We start from the raw sequence: 19,882 nt of genomic DNA on the forward strand, positions 1-19,882 counted from the left end.
TATTGGCAGCGAGTTAGTGAATGCTTCACCCAAAGCAAGCAACTGCACATGCTGATCTCTTCTGCAATATGGTTGCTGTCTTTTCCATGGCCGTCATCGAACAAGAAATGAAAATGCCTCTATCCTTCAGACATTTTGTTTGTTCTAGGTGTATGCTCTCGGTGAGGTCAATAAAACCATTTCTGCTCTCATGCCTTGCTTTCATGAAGTAGGCCCAACCTTCAGTACACAAGGACGTGCAAACGAATAGCGCAAACTATCGTCACTTCTCTTTTTGAGCTGTCACTGATGCCCCTGGAGCACAGTACATCACGCTGGTGAGGGATAGACAGCTTCCATTATCTCAGCTTTCCTATAAGTTGAGAGAGTAAATGCAAACTGTGTGAAAAACAGGAAGCTGCTGTTTCTGCCCGGTCTCGAGCCAGGGACCTTTCGCGTGTAACGCGAACGTGATAACCACTACACTACAGAAACAGACACGCTTGCAGGAATCTTCTTGGCATGTAGTGGGCTGCAATGCACAGACCAAGGGCCAATGTCCATGAAGCTCAAAGTTGCACCCTCCTTACCCGATCTCTTTCTTTGGAAGAAAGGAACGAGGACCACTTTTATTCCAAAAGGCGATTTTAAAACCATACCTGAAACCACACTAGAAAAACACTTTGCATTTAATTTTCCTACACTGATGGTCCACCCCAGAAAAGCAGTTGCAAAGAAGTCCGGCACTGAAATTCTATACGCCAAAAGTGGGAAATAGCGTAGAGGGAAAGGAACTTTCTCACCATACACGGCGTCTTATAGCATTGAAAAGAAGAAATGGCCCTATATAATAAGCAGCCTAAAAATAATTCCGAAGCATGGGCTCGTCCGGGATTTGAACCCGGGACCTCTCGCACCCGAAGTGAGAATCATACCCCTTGACCAACGAGCCTGATTCCCCAGTCGGCATTTTAAGCAATTTCTGATGCGTCTTTCAGAAACAAAGCAGGGCTATTTGGCTGCTCTCTCTCTATGTGAACCACACAAAGTCATGTTTTCTCTCAAGGTGTTGTTTTTTTCACTCTTGCAAGGAAGGGATCAGTCGATATCCTAGCTGCCAGAGAACAGAAAAAATACGCTGATGAGAACTGCAGGCACTTTCTGGCACTTATACTCCTCTGCAAGTCCTGGACACTTGCCCCATAGACTTCCACCCCAGATGCAAGGGAGGGCCTGCCAATTCTTGCTCCTAAGACAGAGGCATTTGATTCTTGGATTCAAACACGCTCACTCAGCACTCGATCAGGCTCGATCAGGCGAGATTTATATGAGTGGCTCGCAGGACTGAAACACTAACCTGGGAGCCCCAGGGTGGCTGAATTCCCAGGATGGCCATTTTTGGGCAAGTCACCTCCTTTCCTCCTGCCTCAATCTAGAATTGGCTGCAAATCACAAGATAGAGTTCAATGTCCGTGTGTACTGCCTACTCCCAGCTACCTCTCTGTCTTCCTTATGTAAATTAAAATTCGCAAGGGGGGACCAATGACAATCTGCTCCTCCCACATAACCAGGAAGCCCTGTTGAACATGTCTGCCTGTGTTGTTGCAGGCACAGTGCCTTCTCCGCCCAAAAGGTGGCAGGAGAGCCTCACAACAAAGATGGGATCAACTGCTTAATGAGAAACCAGCACGGCAGTTTGTGTGATGGAGTGCAAATTTAACAGAAGGTGTGCCTGAGGTGTCCCTTCCAGGAATTCATGGAATTGTGATTGTGGGCCCAGCCTGATCGTTGGTGGATTTCTCGTCATATGTTACAGGTCCGTGCAAAGATTGTGGTGTGTGGGGAATGCACTGCAAAAAACAGGACGATTTAAGGGTGTAAAAGAAACCTGTCAGAAGTGAGATTTGAACCCACGCCTCCATGAGGAGACCAGAAGTCTCAGTTGCACTGAAGATCAAGCTCTCTTGAGTCTGGCGCCTTAGACCACTCGGCCATCCTGACAGCCCTGGGTGTGCACAGATCTGACTCTTCTGACTGCACCTGCCAATGTTTGCACTTACAACGTTCACAGCAATGTCACAAGTGTAAAGACCCCACAATACAACATGGCATGACAAAAAAAAAGCTAGGCACAAGAGCGACCACTGATGGATGCGGATTACTTTGTTTCGTCTTGCAAAAGTAAAGGAAGTTTCCCACGGCTCGCTGGGTTCAAGGACCGCCTCTTCTTAAGCTTGCATTGAGATAATAAGGTTTTAGAGGGTGCACATAAAAGCTGCTCATGCACAGTGTTTCTGCCCGGTCTCGAACCGGGGACCTTTCGCGTGTTAGGCGAACGTGATGACCACTACACTACAGAAACTCACTTGCTGTGTTTTACTGTTAGAGCAAGGGTCCTCTCAAGGATTCTCTCTACTTCTATTCTGCTGTATCAGCAGCCACTCAGAAAGCGAGGAGCAAGTGTGAAAACTGCAGAGATATCAGCCAACATGCTTGCAATTAGACGTATTAAAAATTGACTTATGCAGGCATCGACAGACAAATATCTGATGCCTAAATGCCAGCAAGTACAGCTTGGGAAAGCATCACCTGGGACACACACAGACTAAGCATGAAGGCAGAAAAAGCATGGTGATCCATGTTTCTTATGAGGTTCAAAATATTTTGTGCAACAATGCGGCGAGTGTAATGAGAAATAGTCAGGCATTGTGAGTTTTGAGTAGGATTCGTATGTTTTCCTCTGAAAAAGGGCTCGTCCGGGATTTGAACCCGGGACCTCTCGCACCCTAAGCGTGAATCATACCCCTAGACCTACGAGCCGAGGCACACAAGAGTCGCCTTTCGCACCGGCTCCGGGGGTTATTGGCAGCGAGTTAGTGAATGCTTCACCCAAAGCAAGCAACTGCACATGCTGCTCTCTTCTGCAATATGGTTGCTGTCTTTTCCATGGCCGTCATCGAACAAGAAATGAAAATGCCTCTATCCTTCAGACATTTTGTTTGTTCTAGGTGTATGCTCTCGGTGAGGTCAATAAAACCATTTCTGCTCTCATGCCTTGCTTTCATGAAGTAGGCCCAACCTTCAGTACACAAGGACGTGCAAACGAATAGCGCAAACTATCGTCACTTCTCTTTTTGAGCTGTCACTGATGCCCCTGGAGCACAGTACATCACGCTGGTGAGGGATAGACAGCTTCCATTATCTCAGCTTTCCTATAAGTTGAGAGAGTAAATGCAAACTGTGTGAAAAACAGAAAGCTGCTGTTTCTGCCCGGTCTCGAACCAGGGACCTTTCGCGTGTAAAGCGAACGTGATAACCACTACACTACAGAAACAGACACGCTTGCAGGAATCTTCTTGGCATGTAGTGGGCTGGAATGCACAGACCAAGGGCCAATGTCCATGAAGCTCAAAGTTGGACCCTCCTTACCCGATCTCTTTCTTTGGAAGAAAGGAACGAGGACCACTTTTATTCCAAAAGGCGATTTTAAAACCATACCTGAAACCACACTAGAAAAACACTTTGCATTTAATTTTCCTACACTGATGGTCCACCCCAGAAAAGCAGTTGCAAAGAAGTCCGGCACTGAAATTCTATATGCCAAAAGTGGGAAATAGCTTAGAGGGAAAGGAACTTTCTCACCATACACGGCGTCTTATAGCATTGAAAAGAAGAAATGGCCCTATATAATAAGCAGCCTAAAAATAATTCCACAGCATGGGCTCGTCCGGGATTTGAACCCGGGACCTCTCGCACCCGAAGCGAGAATCATACCCCTTGACCAACGAGCCTGATTCCCCAGTCGGCATTTTAAGCATTTTCTGATGCGTCTTTCAGAAACAAAGCAGGGCTATTTGGCTGCTCTCTCTCTATGTGAACCACACAAATTCATATTTTCTCTCAAGGTGTTGTTTTTTTCACTCTTGCAAGGAAGGGATCAGTCGATATCCTAGCTGCCAGAGAGCAGAAAAAAGGCGCTGATGAGAACTGCAGGCACTTTCTGGCACTTTTACTCCTCTGCAAGTCCTGGACACTTGCCCCATAGACTTCCACCCCAGATGCAAGGGAGGGCCTGCCAATTCTTGCTCCTAAGACAGAGGCATTTGATTCTTGGATTCAAACACGCTCACTCAGCGCTCGATCAGGCTCGATCAGGCGAGATTTATATGAGTGGCTCGCAGGACTGAAACACTAACCTGGGAGCCCCAGGGTGGCTGAATTCCCAGGATGGCCATTTTTGGGCAAGTCACCTCCTTTCCTCCTGCCTCAATCTAGAATTGGCTGCAAATCACAAGATAGAGTTCAATGTCCGTGTGTACTGCCTACTCCCAGCTACCTCTCTGTCTTCCTTATGTAAATTAAAATTCGCAAGGGGGGACCAATGACAATCTGCTCCTCCCACATAACCAGGAAGCCCTGTTGAACATGTCTGCCTGTGTTGTTGCAGGGACAGTGCCTTCTCCGCCCAAAAGGTGGCAGGAGAGCCTCACAACAAAGATGGGATCAACTGCTTAATGAGAAACCAGAACGGCAGTTTGTGTGATGGAGTGCAAATTTAACGGAAGGTGTGCCTGAGGTATCCCTTCCAGGAATACATGGAATTGTGATTGAGGGCCCAGCCTGATCCTTGGTGGATTTCTCGTCATATGTTACAGGTCCGTGCAAAGATTGTGGTGTGTGGGGAATGCACTGCAAAAAACAGGACGATTTAAGGGTGTAAAAGAAACCTGTCAGAAGTGGGATTTGAACCCACGCCTCCATGAGGAGACCAGAAGTCTCAGTTGCACTGAAGATCAAGCTCTCTTGAGTCTGGCGCCTTAGACCACTCGGCCATCCTGACAGCCCTGGGTGTGCACAGATCTGACTCTTCTGACTGCAGCTGCCAATGTTTGCACTTACAACGTTCACAGCAATGTCACAAGTGTAAAGACCCCACAAAACAACATGGCATGACAAAAAAAAGCTAGGCACAAGAGCGACCACTGATGGATGCGGATTACTTTGTTTCGTCTTGCAAAAGTAAAGGAAGTTTCCCACGGCTCGCTGGGTTCAAGGACCGCCTCTTCTTAAGCTTGCATTGAGATAATAAGGTTTTAGAGGGTGCACATAAAAGCAGCTCATGCACAGTGTTTCTGCCCGGTCTCAAACCAGGGACCTTTCGCGTGTTAGGCGAACGTGATGACCACTACACTACAGAAACTCACTTGCTGTGTTTTACTGTTAGAGCAAGGTTCCTCTCAAGGATTCTCTCTACTTCTATTCTGCTGTATCAGCAGCCACTCAGAAAGCGAGGAGCAAGTGTGAAAACTGCAGAGATATCAGCCAACATGCTTGCAATTAGACGTATTAAAAATTGACTTATGCAGGCATCGACAGACAAATATCTGATGCCTAAATGCCAGCAAGTACAGCTTGGGAAAGCATCACCTGGGACACACACAGACTAAGCATGAAGGCAGAAAAAGTATGGTGATCCATGTTTCTTATGAGGTTCAAAATATTTTGTGCAACAATGCGGCGAGTGTAATGAGAAATAGTCAGGCATTGTGAGTTTTGAGTAGGATTCATATGTTTTCCTCTGAAAAAGGGCTCGTCCGAGATTTGAACCCGGGACCTCTCGCACCCTAAGCGTGAATCATACCCCTAGACCTACGTGCCAAGGCACACAAGAGTCGCCTTTCGCACCGGCTCCGGGGGTTATTGGCAGCGAGTTAGTGAATGCTTCACCCAAAGCAAGCAACTGCACATGCTGCTCTCTTCTGCAATATGGTTGCTGTCTTTTCCATGGCCGTCATCGAACAAGAAATGAAAATGCCTCTATCCTTCAGACATTTTGTTTGTTCTAGGTGTATGCTCTCGGTGAGGTCAATAAAACCATTTCTGCTCTCATGCCTTGCTTTCATGAAGTAGGCCCAACCTTCAGTACACAAGGACGTGCAAACGAATAGCGCAAACTATCGTCACTTCTCTTTTTGAGCTGTCACTGATGCCCCTGGAGCACAGTACATCACGCTGGTGAGGGATAGACAGCTTCCATTATCTCAGCTTTCCTATAAGTTGAGAGAGTAAATGCAAACTGTGTGAAAAACAGAAAGCTGCTGTTTCTGCCCGGTCTCGAACCAGGGACCTTTCGCGTGTAAAGCGAACGTGATAACCACTACACTACAGAAACAGACACGCTTGCAGGAATATTCTTGGCATGTAGTGGGCTGGAATGCACAGACCAAGGGCCAATGTCCATGAAGCTCAAAGTTGGACCCTCCTTACCCGATCTCTTTCTTTGGAAGAAAGGAACGAGGACCACTTTTATTCCAAAAGGCGATTTTAAAACCATACCTGAAACCACACTAGAAAAACACTTTGCATTTAATTTTCCTACACTGATGGTCCACCCCAGAAAAGCAGTTGCAAAGAAGTCCGGCACTGAAATTCTATACGCCAAAAGTGGGAAATAGCGTAGAGGGAAAGGAACTTTCTCACCATACACGGCGTCTTATAGCATTGAAAAGAAGAAATGGCCCTATATAATAAGCAGCCTAAAAATAATTCCACAGCATGGGCTCGTCCGGGATTTGAACCCGGGACCTCTCGCACCCGAAGCGAGAATCATACCCCTAGACCAACGAGCCTGATTCCCCAGTCGGCATTTTATGCAATTTCTGATGCGTCTTTCAGAAACAAAGCAGGGCTATTTGGCTGCTCTCTCTCTATGTGAACCACACAAAGTCATGTTTTCTCTCAAGGTGTTGTTTTTTTCACTCTTGCAAGGAAGGGATCAGTCGATATCCTAGCTGCCAGAGAACAGAAAAAAGACGCTGATGAGAACTGCAGGCACTTTCTGGCACTTGTACTCCTCTGCAAGTCCTGGACACTTGCCCCATAGACTTCCACCCCAGATGCAAGGGAGGGCCTGCCAATTCTTGCTCCTAAGACAGAGGCATTTGATTCTTGGATTCAAACACGCACACTCAGCGCTCGATCAGGCTCGATCAGGCGAGATTTATATGAGTGGCTCGCAGGACTGAAACACTAACCTGGGAGCCCCAGGGTGGCTGAATTCCCAGGATGGCCATTTTTGTGCAAGTCACCTCCTTTCCTCCTGCCTCAATCTAGAATTGGCTGCAAATCACAAGATAGAGTTCAATGTCCGTGTGTACTGCCTACTCCCAGCTACCTCTCTGTCTTCCTTATGTAAATTAAAATTCGCAAGGGGGGACCAATGACAATCTGCTCCTCCCACATAACCAGGAAGCCCTGTTGAACATGTCTGCCTGTGTTGTTGCAGGGACAGTGCCTTCTCCGCCAAAAAAGGTGGCAGGAGAGCCTCACAACAAAGATGGGATCAACTGCTTAATGAGAAACCAGCACGGCAGTTTGTGTGATGGAGTGCAAATTTAACAGAAGGTGTGCCTGAGGTGTCCCTTCCAGGAATACATGGAATTGTGATTGAGGGCCCAGCCTGATCGTTGGTGGATTTCTCGTCATATGTTACAGGTCCGTGCAAAGATTGTGGTGTGTGGGGAATGCACTGCAAAAAACAGGACGATTTAAGGGTGTAAAAGAAACCTGTCAGAAGTGGGATTTGAACCCACGCCTCCATGAGGAGACCAGAAGTCTCAGTTGCACTGAAGATCAAGCTCTCTTGAGTGTGGCGCCTTAGACCACTCGGCCATCCTGACAGCCCTGGGTGTGCACAGATCTGACTCTTCTGACTGCACCTGCCAATGTTTGCACTTACAACGTTCACAGCAATGTCACAAGTGTAAAGACCCCACAATACAACATGGCATGACAAAAAAAAAGCTAGGCACAAGAGCGACCACTGATGGGTGCGGATTACTTTGTTTCGTCTTGCAAAAGTAAAGGAAGTTTCCCACGGCTCGCTGGGTTCAAGGACCGCCTCTTCTTAAGCTTGCATTGAGATAATAAGGTTGTAGAGGGTGCACATAAAAGCAGCTCATGCACAGTGTTTCTGCCCGGTCTCGAACCTGGGACCTTTCGCGTGTTAGGCGAACGTGATGACCACTACACTACAGAAACTCACTTGCTGTGTTTTACTGTTAGAGCAAGGTTCCTCTCAAGGATTCTCTCTACTTCTATTCTGCTGTATCAGCAGCCACTCAGAAAGCGAGGAGCAAGTGTGAAAACTGCAGAGATATCAGCCAACATGCTTGCAATTAGACGTATTAAAAATTGACTTATGCAGGCATCGACAGACAAATATCTGATGCCTAAATGCCAGCAAGTACAGCTTGGGAAAGCATCACCTGGGACACACACAGACTAAGCATGAAGGCAGAAAAAGCATGGTGATCCATGTTTCTTATGAGGTTCAAAATGTTTTGTGCAACAATGCGGCGAGTGTAATGAGAAATAGTCAGGCATTGTGAGTTTTGAGTAGGATTCGTATGTTTACCTCTGAAAAAGGGCTCGTCCGGGATTTGAACCCAAGAACTCTCGCACCCTAAGTGTGAATCATACCCCTAGACCTACGAGCCGAGGCACACAAGAGTTGCCTTTCGCACCGGCTCCGGGGGTTATTGGCAGCGAGTTAGTGAATGCTTCACCCAAAGCAAGCAACTGCACATGCTGATCTCTTCTGCAATATGGTTGCTGTCTTTTCCATGGCCGTCATCGAACAAGAAATGAAAATGCCTCTATCCTTCAGACATTTTGTTTGTTCTAGGTGTATGCTCTCGGTGAGGTCAATAAGACCATTTCTGCTCTCATGCCTTGCTTTCATGAAGTAGGCCCAACCTTCAGTACACAAGGACGTGCAAACGAATAGCGCAAACTATCGTCACTTCTCTTTTTGAGCTGTCACTGATGCCCCTGGAGCACAGTACATCACGCTGGTGAGGGATAGACAGCTTCCATTATCTCAGCTTTCCTATAAGTTGAGAGAGTAAATGCAAACTGTGTGAAAAACAGAAAGCTGCTGTTTATGCCCGGTCTCGAGCCAGGGACCTTTCGCGTGTAACGCGAACGTGATAACCACTACACTACAGAAACAGACACGCTTGCAGGAATCTTCTTGGCATGTAGTGGGCTGGAATGCACAGACCAAGGGCCAATGTCCATGAAGCTCAAAGTTGCACCCTCCTTACCCGATCTCTTTCTTTGGAAGAAAGGAACGAGGACCACTTTTATTCCAAAAGGCGATTTTAAAACCATACCTGAAACCACACTAGAAAAACACTTTGCATTTAATTTTCCTACACTGATGGTCCACCCCAGAAAAGCAGTTGCAAAGAAGTCCGGCACTGAAATTCTATACGCCAAAAGTGGGAAATAGCGTAGAGGGAAAGGAACTTTCTCACCATACACGGCGTCTTATAGCATTGAAAAGAAGAAATGGCCCTATATAATAAGCAGCCTAAAAATAATTCCACAGCATGGGCTCGTCCGGGATTTGAACCCGGGACCTCTCGCACCCGAAGTGAGAATCATACCCCTTGACCAACGAGCCTGATTCCCCAGTCGGCATTTTAAGCAATTTCTGATGCGTCTTTCAGAAACAAAGCAGGGCTATTTGGCTGCTCTCTCTCTATGTGAACCACACAAAGTCATGTTTTCTCTCAAGGTGTTGTTTTTTTCACTCTTTCAAGGAAGGGATCAGTCGATATCCTAGCTGCCAGAGAACAGAAAAAATACGCTGATGAGAACTGCAGGCACTTTCTGGCACTTATACTCCTCTGCAAGTCCTGGACACTTGCCCCATAGACTTCCACCCCAGATGCAAGGGAGGGCCTGCCAATTCTTGCTCCTAAGACAGAGGCATTTGATTCTTGGATTCAAACACGCTCACTCAGCACTCGATCAGGCTCGATCAGGCGAGATTTATATGAGTGGCTCGCAGGACTGAAACACTAACCTGGGAGCCCCAGGGTGGCTGAATTCCCAGGATGGCCATTTTTGGGCAAGTCACCTCCTTTCCTCCTGCCTCAATCTAGAATTGGCTGCAAATCACAAGATAGAGTTCAATGTCCGTGTGTACTGCCTACTCCCAGCTACCTCTCTGTCTTCCTTATGTAAATTAAAATTCGCAAAGGGGGACCAATGACAATCTGCTCCTCCCACATAACCAGGAAGCCCTGTTGAACATGTCTGCCTGTGTTGTTGCGGGCACAGTGCCTTCTCCGCCCAAAAGGTGGCAGGAGAGCCTCACAACAAAGATGGGATCAACTGCTTAATGAGAAACCAGCACGGCAGTTTGTGTGATGGAGTGCAAATTTAACAGAAGGTGTGCCTGAGGTGTCCCTTCCAGGAATTCATGGAATTGTGATTGAGGGCCCAGCCTGATCGTTGGTGGATTTCTCGTCATATGTTACAGGTCCGTGCAAAGATTGTGGTGTGTGGGGAATGCACTGCAAAAAACAGGACGATTTAAGGGTGTAAAAGAAACCTGTCAGAAGTGAGATTTGAACCCACGCCTCCATGAGGAGACCAGAAGTCTCAGTTGCACTGAAGATCAAGCTCTCTTGAGTCTGGCGCCTTAGACCACTCGGCCATCCTGACAGCCCTGGGTGTGCACAGATCTGACTCTTCTGACTGCACCTGCCAATGTTTGCACTTACAACGTTCACAGCAATGTCACAAGTGTAAAGACCCCACAATACAACATGGCATGACAAAAAAAAAGCTAGGCACAAGAGCGACCACTGATGGATGCGGATTACTTTGTTTCGTCTTGCAAAAGTAAAGGAAGTTTCCCACGGCTCGCTGGGTTCAAGGACCGCCTCTTCTTAAGCTTGCATTGAGATAATAAGGTTTTAGAGGGTGCACATAAAAGCTGCTCATGCACAGTGTTTCTGCCCGGTCTCGAACCGGGGACCTTTCGCGTGTTAGGCGAATGTGATGACCACTACACTACAGAAACTCACTTGCTGTGTTTTACTGTTAGAGCAAGGTTCCTCTCAAGGATTCTCTCTACTTCTATTCTGCTGTATCAGCAGCCACTCAGAAAGCGAGGAGCAAGTGTGAAAACTGCAGAGATATCAGCCAACATGCTTGCAATTAGACGTATTAAAAATTGACTTATGCAGGCATCGACAGACAAATATCTGATGCCTAAATGCCAGCAAGTACAGCTTGGGAAAGCATCACCTGGGACACACACAGACTAAGCATGAAGGCAGAAAAAGCATGGTGATCCATGTTTCTTATGAGGTTCAAAATATTTTGTGCAACAATGCGGCGAGTGTAATGAGAAATAGTCAGGCATTGTGAGTTTTGAGTAGGATTCGTATGTTTTCCTCTGAAAAAGGGCTCGTCCGGGATTTGAACCCGGGACCTCTCGCACCCTAAGCGTGAATCATACCCCTAGACCTACGAGCCGAGGCACACAAGAGTCGCCTTTCGCACCGGCTCCGGGGGTTATTGGCAGCGAGTTAGTGAATGCTTCACCCAAAGCAAGCAACTGCACATGCTGCTCTCTTCTGCAATATGGTTGCTGTCTTTTCCATGGCTGTCATCGAACAAGAAATGAAAATGCCTCTATCCTTCAGACATTTTGTTTGTTCTAGGTGTATGCTCTCGGTGAGGTCAATAAAACCATTTCTGCTCTCATGCCTTGCTTTCATGAAGTAGGCCCAACCTTCAGTACACAAGGACGTGCAAACGAATAGCGCAAACTATCGTCACTTCTCTTTTTGAGCTGTCACTGATGCCCCTGGAGCACAGTACATCACGCTGGTGAGGGATAGACAGCTTCCATTATCTCAGCTTTCCTATAAGTTGAGAGAGTAAATGCAAACTGTGTGAAAAACAGAAAGCTGCTGTTTCTGCCCGGTCTCGAACCTGGGACCTTTCGCGTGTAAAGCAAACGTGATAACCACTACACTACAGAAACAGACACGCTTGCAGGAATCTTCTTGGCATGTAGTGGGCTGGAATGCACAGACCAAGGGCCAATGTCCATGAAGCTCAAAGTTGGACCCTCCTTACCCGATCTCTTTCTTTGGAAGAAAGGAACGAGGACCACTTTTATTCCAAAAGGCGATTTTAAAACCATACCTGAAACCACACTAGAAAAACACTTTGCATTTAATTTTCCTACACTGATGGTCCACCCCAGAAAAGCAGTTGCAAAGAAGTCCGGCACTGAAATTCTATACGCCAAAAGTGGGAAATAGCGTAGAGGGAAAGGAACTTTCTCACCATACACGGCGTCTTATAGCATTGAAAAGAAGAAATGGCCCTATATAATAAGCAGCCTAAAAATAATTCCACAGCATGGGCTCGTCCGGGATTTGAACCCGGGACCTCTCGCACCCGAAGCGAGAATCATACCCCTAGACCAACGAGCCTGATTCCCCAGTCGGCATTTTATGCAATTTCTGATGCGTCTTTCAGAAACAAAGCAGGGCTATTTGGCTGCTCTCTCTCTATGTGAACCACACAAAGTCATGTTTTCTCTCAAGGTGTTGTTTTTTTCACTCTTGCAAGGAAGGGATCAGTCGATATCCTAGCTGCCAGAGAACAGAAAAAAGACGCTGATGAGAACTGCAGGCACTTTCTGGCACTTATACTCCTCTGCAAGTCCTGGACACTTGCCCCATAGACTTCCACCCCAGATGCAAGGGAGGGCCTGCCAATTCTTGCTCCTAAGACAGAGGCATTTGATTCTTGGATTCAAACACGCTCACTCAGCGCTCGATCAGGCTCGATCAGGCGAGATTTATATGAGTGGCTCGCAGGACTGAAACACTAACCTGGGAACCCCAGGGTGGCTGAATTCCCAGGATGGCCATTTTTGGGCAAGTCACCTCCTTTCCTCCTTCCTCAATCTAGAATTGGCTGCAAATCACAAGATAGAGTTCAATGTCCGTGTGTACTGCCTACTCCCAGCTACCTCTCTGTCTTCCTTATGTAAATTAAAATTCGCAAGGGGGGACCAATGACAATCTGCTCCTCCCACATAACCAGGAAGCCCTGTTGAACATGTCTGCCTGTGTTGTTGCAGGGACAGTGCCTTCTCCGCCCAAAAGGTGGCAGGAGAGCCTCACAACAAAGATGGGATCAACTGCTTAATGAGAAACCAGCACGGCAGTTTGTGTGATGGAGTGCAAATTTAACGGAAGGTGTGCCTGAGGTATCCCTTCCAGGAATACATGGAATTGTGATTGAGGGCCCAGCCTGATCCTTGGTGGATTTCTCGTCATATGTTACAGGTCCGTGCAAAGATTGTGGTGTGTGGGGAATGCACTGCAAAAAACAGGACGATTTAAGGGTGTAAAAGAAACCTGTCAGAAGTGGGATTTGAACCCACGCCTCCATGAGGAGACCAGAAGTCTCAGTTGCACTGAAGATCAAGCTCTCTTGAATCTGGTGCCTTAGACCACTCGGCCATCCTGACAGCCCTGGGTGTGCACAGATCTGACTCTTCTGACTGCACCTGCCAATGTTTGCACTTACAACGTTCACAGCAATGTCACAAGTGTAAAGACCCCACAATACAACATGGCATGACAAAAAAAAGCTAGGTACAAGAGCGACCACTGATGGATGCGGATTACTTTGTTTCGTCTTGCAAAAGTAAAGGAAGTTTCCCACGGCTCGCTGGGTTCAAGGACCGCCTCTTCTTAAGCTTGCATTGAGATAATAAGGTTTTAGAGGGTGCACATAAAAGCAGCTCATGCACAGTGTTTCTGCCCGGTCTCGAACCGGGGACCTTTCACGTGTTAGGCGAACGTGATGACCACTACACTACAGAAACTCACTTGCTGTGTTTTACTGTTAGAGCAAGGTTCCTCTCAAGGATTCTCTCTACTTCTATTCTGCTGTATCAGCAGCCACTCAGAAAGCGAGGAGCAAGTGTGAAAACTGCAGAGATATCAGCCAACATGCTTGCAATTAGACGTATTAAAAATTGACTTATGCAGGCATCGACAGACAAATATCTGATGCCTAAATGCCAGCAAGTACAGCTTGGGAAAGCATCACCTGGGACACACACAGACTAAGCATGAAGGCAGAAAAAGCATGGTGATCCATGTTTCTTATGAGGTTCAAAATATTTTGTGCAACAATGCGTCGAGTGTAATGAGAAATAGTCAGGCATTGTGAGTTTTGAGTAGGATTCGTATGTTTACCTCTGAAAAAGGGCTCGTCCGGGATTTGAACCCGGGACCTCTCGCACCCTAAGCGAGAATCATACCCCTAGACCAACGAGCCGAGGCACACAAGAGAGGCCTTTTGCACCGGCTCCGGGGGTTATTGGCAGCGAGTTAGTGAATGCTTCACCCAAAGCAAGCAACTGCACATGCTGCTCTCTTCTGCAATATGGTTGCTGTCTTTTCCATGGCCGTCATCGAACAAGAAATGAAAATGCCTCTATCCTTCAGACATTTTGTTTGTTCTAGGTGTATGCTCTCGGTGAGGTCAATAAAACCATTTCTGCTCTCATGCCTTGCTTTCATGAAGTAGGCCCAACCTTCAGTACACAAGGACGTGCAAACGAATAGCGCAAACTATCGTCACTTCTCTTTTTGAGCTGTCACTGATGCCCCTGGAGAACAGTACGTCACGCTGGTGAGGGATAGACAGCTTCCATTATCTCAGCTTTCCTATAAGTTGAGAGAGTAAATGCAAACTGTGTGAAAAACAGAAAGCTGCTGTTTCTGCCCAGTCTCGAACCAGGGACGTTTCGCGTGTAAAGCGAACGTGATAACCACTACACTACAGAAACAGACACGCTTGCAGGAATCTTCTTGGCATGTAGTGGGCTGGAATGCACAGACCAAGGGCCAATGTCCATGAAGCTCAAAGTTGGACCCTCCTTACCCGATCTCTTTCTTTGGAAGAAAGGAACGAGGACCACTTTTATTCCAAAAGGCGATTTTAAAACCATACCTGAAACCACACTAGAAAAACACTTTGCATTTAATTTTCCTACACTGATGGTCCACCCCAGAAAAGCAGTTGCAAAGAAGTCCGGCACTGAAATTCTATACGCCAAAAGTGGGAAATAGCGTAGAGGGAAAGGAACTTTCTCACCATACACGGCGTCTTATAGCATTGAAAAGAAGAAATGGCCCTATATAATAAGCAGCCTAAAAATAATTCCACAGCATGGGCTCGTCCGGGATTTGAACCCGGGACCTCTCGCACCCGAAGCGAGAATCATACCCCTAGACCAACGAGCCTGATTCCCCAGTCGGCATTTTATGCAATTTCTGATGCGTCTTTCAGAAACAAAGCAGGGCTATTTGGCTGCTCTCTCTCTATGTGAACCACACAAAGTCATGTTTTCTCTCAAGGTGTTGTTTTTTTCACTCTTGCAAGGAAGGGATCAGTCGATATCCTAGCTGCCAGAGAACAGAAAAAAGACGCTGATGAGAACTGCAGGCACTTTCTGGCACTTATACTCCTCTGCAAGTCCTGGACACTTGCCCCATAGACTTCCACCCCAGATGCAAGGGAGGGCCTGCCAATTCTTGCTCCTAAGACAGAGGCATTTGATTCTTGGATTCAAACACGCTCACTCAGCGCTCGATCAGGCTCGATCAGGCGAGATTTATATGAGTGGCTCGCTGGACTGAAACACTAACCTGGGAGCCCCAGGGTGGCTGAATTCCCAGGATGGCCATTTTTGGGCAAGTCACCTCCTTTCCTCCTGCCTCAATCTAGAATTGGCTGCAAATCACAAGATAGAGTTCAATGTCCGTGTGTACGGCCTACTCCCAGCTACCTCTCTGTCTTCCTTATGTAAATTAAAATTCGCAAGGGGGGACCAATGACAATCTGCTCCTCCCACATAACCAGGAAGCCCTGTTGAACATGTCTGCCTGTGTTGTTGCAGGGACAGTGCCTTCTCCGCCCAAAAGGTGGCAGGAGAGCCTCACAACAAAGATGGGATCAACTGCTTAATGAGAAACCAGCACGGCAGTTTGTGTGATGGAGTGCAAATTTAACAGAAGGTGTGCCTGAGGTGTCCCTTCCAGGAATACATGGAATTGTGATTGAGGGCCCAGCCTGATCGTTGGTGGATTTCTCATCATATGTTACAGGTCCGTGCAAAGATTATGGTGTGTGGGGAATGCACTGCAAAAAACAGGACGATTTAAGGGTGTAAAAGAAACCTGTCAGAAGTGGGATTTGAACCCACGCCTCCATGAGGAGACCAGAATTCTCAGTTGCACTGAAGATCAAGCTCTCTTGAGTCTGGCGCCTTAGACCACTCGGCCATCCTGACAGCCCTGGGTGTGCACAGATCTGATTCTTCTGACTGCACCTGCCATTGTTTGCACTTACAACGTTCACAGCGATGTCACAAGTGTAAAGACCCCACAATACAACATGGCATGACAAAAAAAAAGCTAGGCACAAGAGCGACCACTGATGGATGCGGATTACTTTGTTTCGTCTTGCAAAAGTAAAGGAAGTTTCCCACGGCTCGCTGGGTTCAAGGACCGCCTCTTCTTAAGCTTGCATTGAGATAATAAGGTTTTAGAGGGTGCACATAAAAGCAGCTCATGCACAGTGTTTCTGCCCGGTCTCGAACCGGGGACCTTTCGCGTGTTAGGCGAACGTGATGACCACTACACTACAGAAACTCACTTGCTGAGTTTTACTGTTAGAGCAAGGTTCCTCTCAAGGATTCTCTCTACTTCTATTCTGCTGTATCAGCAGCCACTCAGAAAGCGAGGAGCAAGTGTGAAAACTGCAGAGATATCAGCCAACATGCTTGCAATTAGACGTATTAAAAATTGACTTATGCAGGCATCGACAGACAAATATCTGATGCCTAAATGCCAGCAAGTACAGCTTGGGAAAGCATCACCTGGGACACACACAGACTAAGCATGAAGGCAGAAAAAGCATGGTGATCCATGTTTCTTATGAGGTTCAAAATATTTTGTGCAACAATGCGGCGAGTGTAATGAGAAATAGTCAGGCATTGTGAGTTTTGAGTAGGATTCGTATGTTTTCCTCTGAAAAAGGGCTCGTCCGGGATTTGAACCCGGGACCTCTCGCACCCTAAGCGTGAATCATACCCCTAGACCTACGAGCCGAGGCACACAAGCGTTGCCTTTCGCACTGGCTCCGGGGGTTATTGGCAGCGAGTTAGTGAATGCTTCACCCAAAGCAAGCAACTGCACATGCTGCTCTCTTCTGCAATATGGTTGCTGTCTTTTCCATGGCCGTCATCGAACAAGAAATGAAAATGCCTCTATCCTTCAGACATTTTGTTTGTTCTAGGTGTATGCTCTCGGTGAGGTCAATAAAACCATTTCTGCTCTCATGCCTTGCTTTCATGAAGTAGGCCCAACCTTCAGTACACAAGGACGTGCAAACGAATAGCGCAAACTATCGTCACTTCTCTTTTTGAGCTGTCACTGATGCCCCTGGAGCACAGTACATCACGCTGGTGAGGGATAGACAGCTTCCATTATCTCAGCTTTCCTATAAGTTGAGAGAGTAAATGCAAACTGTGTGAAAAACAGAAAGCTGCTGTTTCTGCCCGGTCTCGAACCAGGGACCTTTCGCGTGTAAAGCGAACGTGATAACCACTACACTACAGAAACAGACACGCTTGCAGGAATCTTCTTGGCATGTAGTGGGCTGGAATGCACAGACCAAGGGCCAATGTCCATGAAGCTCAAAGTTGGACCCTCCTTACCCGATCTCTTTCTTTGGAAGAAAGGAACGAGGACCACTTTTATTCCAAAAGGCGATTTTAAAATCATACCTGAAACCACACTAGAAAAACACTTTGCATTTAATTTTCCTACACTGATGGTCCACCCCAGAAAAGCAGTTGCAAAGAAGTCCGGCACTGAAATTCTATACGCCAAAAGTGGGAAATAGCGTAGAGGGAAAGGAACTTTCTCACCATACACGGCGTCTTATAGCATTGAAAAGAAGAAATGGCCCTATATAATAAGCAGCCTAAAAATAATTCCACAGCATGGGTTCGTCCGGGATTTGAACCCGGGACCTCTCGCACCCGAAGCGAGAATCATACCCCTTGACCAACGAGCCTGATTACCCACTCGGCATTTTAAGCAATTTCTGATGCGTCTTTCAGAAACAAAGCAGGGCTATTTGGCTGCTCTCTCTCTATGTGAACCACACAAATTCATGTTTTCTCTCAAGGTGTTGTTTTTTTCACTCTTGCAAGGAAGGGATCAGTCGATATCCTAGCTGCCAGAGAGCAGAAAAAGGCGCTGATGAGAACTGCAGGCACTTTCTGGCTCTTGTACTCCTCTGCAAGTCCTGGACACTTGCCCCATAGACTTCCACCCCAGATGCAAGGGAGGGCCTGCCAATTCTTGCTCCTAAGACAGAGGCATTTGATTCTTGGATTCAAACACGCTCACTCAGCGCTCGATCAGGCTCAATCAGGCGAGATTTATATGAGTGGCTCGCAGGACTGAAACACTAACCTGGGAGCCCCAGGGTGGCTGAATTCCCAGGATGGCCATTTTTGGGCAAGTCACCTCCTTTCCTCCTGCCTCAATCTAGAATTGGCTGCAAATCACAAGATAGAGTTCAATGTCCGTGTGTACTGCCTACTCCCAGCTACCTCTCTGTCTTCCTTATGTAAATTAAAATTCGCAAGGGGGGACCAATGACAATCTGCTCCTCCCACATAACCAGGAAGCCCTGTTGAACATGTCTGCCTGTGTTGTTGCAGGGACAGTGCCTTCTCCGCCCAAAAGGTGGCAGGAGAGCCTCACAACAAAGATGGGATCAACTGCTTAATGAGAAACCAGCACGGCAGTTTGTGTGATGGAGTGCAAATTTAACGGAAGGTGTGCCTGAGGTATCCCTTCCAGGAATACATGGAATTGTGATTGAGGGCCCAGCCTGATCCTTGGTGGATTTCTCGTCATATGTTACAGGTCCGTGCAAAGATTGTGGTGTGTGGGGAATGCACTGCAAAAAACAGGACGATTTAAGGGTGTAAAAGAAACCTGTCAGAAGTGGGATTTGAACCCACGCCTCCATGAGGAGACCAGAATTCTCAGTTGCACTGAAGATCAAGCTCTCTTGAGTCTGGCGCCTTAGACCACTCGGCCATCCTGACAGCCCTGGGTGTGCACAGATCTGATTCTTCTGACTGCACCTGCCATTGTTTGCACTTACAACGTTCACAGCGATGTCACAAGTGTAAAGACCCCACAATACAACATGGCATGACAAAAAAAAGCTAGGCACAAGAGCGACCACTGATGGATGCGGATTACTTTGTTTCGTCTTGCAAAAGTAAAGGAAGTTTCCCACGGCTCGCTGGGTTCAAGGACCGCCTCTTCTTAAGCTTGCATTGAGATAATAAGGTTTTAGAGGGTGCACATAAAAGCAGCTCATGCACAGTGTTTCTGCCCGGTCACCTTTCGCGTGTTAGGCGGACTTGATGACCACTACACTACAGAAACTCACTTGCTGTGTTTTACTGTTAGAGCAAGGTTCCTCTCAAGGATTCTCTCTACTTCTATTCTGCTGTATCAGCAGCCACTCAGAAAGCGAGGAGCAAGTGTGAAAACTGCAGAGATATCAGCCAACATGCTTGCAATTAGACGTATTAAAAATTGACTTATGCAGGCATCGACAGACAAATATCTGATGCCTAAATGCCAGCAAGTACAGCTTGGGAAAGCATCACCTGGGACACACACAGACTAAGCATGAAGGCAGAAAAAGTATGGTGATCCATGTTTCTTATGAGGTTCAAAATATTTTGTGCAACAATGCGGCGAGTGTAATGAGAAATAGTCAGGCATTGTGAGTTTTGAGTAGGATTCGTATGTTTACCTCTGAAAAAGGGGTCGTCCGGGATTTGAACCCGGGACCTCTTGCACCCTAAGCGAGAATCATACCCCTAGACCAACGAGCCGAGGCACACAAGAGTGGCCTTTTGCACCGGCTCCGGGGGTTATTGGCAGCGAGTTAGGGAATG

At 47.1% G+C, this 19,882-nt stretch overlaps 16 non-coding genes across 16 annotated transcripts; all 16 read right to left on the reverse strand.

Annotated features, from left to right (window-relative positions):
* Positions 1–2,268: 2,268 nt before the first annotated feature.
* Positions 2,269–2,341, reverse strand: TRNAV-AAC (transfer RNA valine (anticodon AAC)). The gene has a single exon. It is a non-coding gene; the product is annotated as a tRNA-Val (tRNA).
* An 899-nt stretch (positions 2,342–3,240) lies between these two features.
* On the reverse strand, positions 3,241–3,313 carry TRNAV-UAC (transfer RNA valine (anticodon UAC)). The gene has a single exon. It is a non-coding gene; the product is annotated as a tRNA-Val (tRNA).
* A 385-nt stretch (positions 3,314–3,698) lies between these two features.
* On the reverse strand, positions 3,699–3,770 carry TRNAP-CGG (transfer RNA proline (anticodon CGG)). The gene has a single exon. It is a non-coding gene; the product is annotated as a tRNA-Pro (tRNA).
* A 937-nt stretch (positions 3,771–4,707) lies between these two features.
* On the reverse strand, positions 4,708–4,819 carry TRNAL-CAA (transfer RNA leucine (anticodon CAA)). The gene is made up of 2 exons: positions 4,782–4,819; positions 4,708–4,753 (listed from the first exon to the last, which is right to left on the reverse strand). It is a non-coding gene; the product is annotated as a tRNA-Leu (tRNA).
* A 287-nt stretch (positions 4,820–5,106) lies between these two features.
* On the reverse strand, positions 5,107–5,179 carry TRNAV-AAC (transfer RNA valine (anticodon AAC)). Its single transcript has one exon. It is a non-coding gene; the product is annotated as a tRNA-Val (tRNA).
* An 899-nt stretch (positions 5,180–6,078) lies between these two features.
* TRNAV-UAC (transfer RNA valine (anticodon UAC)) lies at positions 6,079–6,151 on the reverse strand. Its single transcript has one exon. It is a non-coding gene; the product is annotated as a tRNA-Val (tRNA).
* A 385-nt stretch (positions 6,152–6,536) lies between these two features.
* On the reverse strand, positions 6,537–6,608 carry TRNAP-CGG (transfer RNA proline (anticodon CGG)). The gene has a single exon. It is a non-coding gene; the product is annotated as a tRNA-Pro (tRNA).
* Positions 6,609–10,785: 4,177 nt separating this feature from the next.
* Positions 10,786–10,858, reverse strand: TRNAV-AAC (transfer RNA valine (anticodon AAC)). Its single transcript has one exon. It is a non-coding gene; the product is annotated as a tRNA-Val (tRNA).
* A 1,357-nt stretch (positions 10,859–12,215) lies between these two features.
* Positions 12,216–12,287, reverse strand: TRNAP-CGG (transfer RNA proline (anticodon CGG)). The gene has a single exon. It is a non-coding gene; the product is annotated as a tRNA-Pro (tRNA).
* A 1,336-nt stretch (positions 12,288–13,623) lies between these two features.
* TRNAV-AAC (transfer RNA valine (anticodon AAC)) lies at positions 13,624–13,696 on the reverse strand. Its single transcript has one exon. It is a non-coding gene; the product is annotated as a tRNA-Val (tRNA).
* Positions 13,697–14,082: 386 nt separating this feature from the next.
* Positions 14,083–14,154, reverse strand: TRNAP-AGG (transfer RNA proline (anticodon AGG)). Its single transcript has one exon. It is a non-coding gene; the product is annotated as a tRNA-Pro (tRNA).
* An 899-nt stretch (positions 14,155–15,053) lies between these two features.
* On the reverse strand, positions 15,054–15,125 carry TRNAP-CGG (transfer RNA proline (anticodon CGG)). Its single transcript has one exon. It is a non-coding gene; the product is annotated as a tRNA-Pro (tRNA).
* Positions 15,126–16,062: 937 nt separating this feature from the next.
* TRNAL-CAA (transfer RNA leucine (anticodon CAA)) lies at positions 16,063–16,174 on the reverse strand. Its single transcript has 2 exons — positions 16,137–16,174; positions 16,063–16,108 (listed from the first exon to the last, which is right to left on the reverse strand). It is a non-coding gene; the product is annotated as a tRNA-Leu (tRNA).
* A 288-nt stretch (positions 16,175–16,462) lies between these two features.
* Positions 16,463–16,535, reverse strand: TRNAV-AAC (transfer RNA valine (anticodon AAC)). The gene has a single exon. It is a non-coding gene; the product is annotated as a tRNA-Val (tRNA).
* An 899-nt stretch (positions 16,536–17,434) lies between these two features.
* On the reverse strand, positions 17,435–17,507 carry TRNAV-UAC (transfer RNA valine (anticodon UAC)). Its single transcript has one exon. It is a non-coding gene; the product is annotated as a tRNA-Val (tRNA).
* A 1,393-nt stretch (positions 17,508–18,900) lies between these two features.
* On the reverse strand, positions 18,901–19,012 carry TRNAL-CAA (transfer RNA leucine (anticodon CAA)). The gene is made up of 2 exons: positions 18,975–19,012; positions 18,901–18,946 (listed from the first exon to the last, which is right to left on the reverse strand). It is a non-coding gene; the product is annotated as a tRNA-Leu (tRNA).
* Positions 19,013–19,882: the final 870 nt, after the last annotated feature.

This window comes from Triturus cristatus, chromosome 10 (assembly GCF_964204655.1).
Source record: "Triturus cristatus chromosome 10, aTriCri1.1, whole genome shotgun sequence".
Lineage (NCBI taxonomy): Eukaryota > Metazoa > Chordata > Amphibia > Caudata > Salamandridae > Triturus > Triturus cristatus.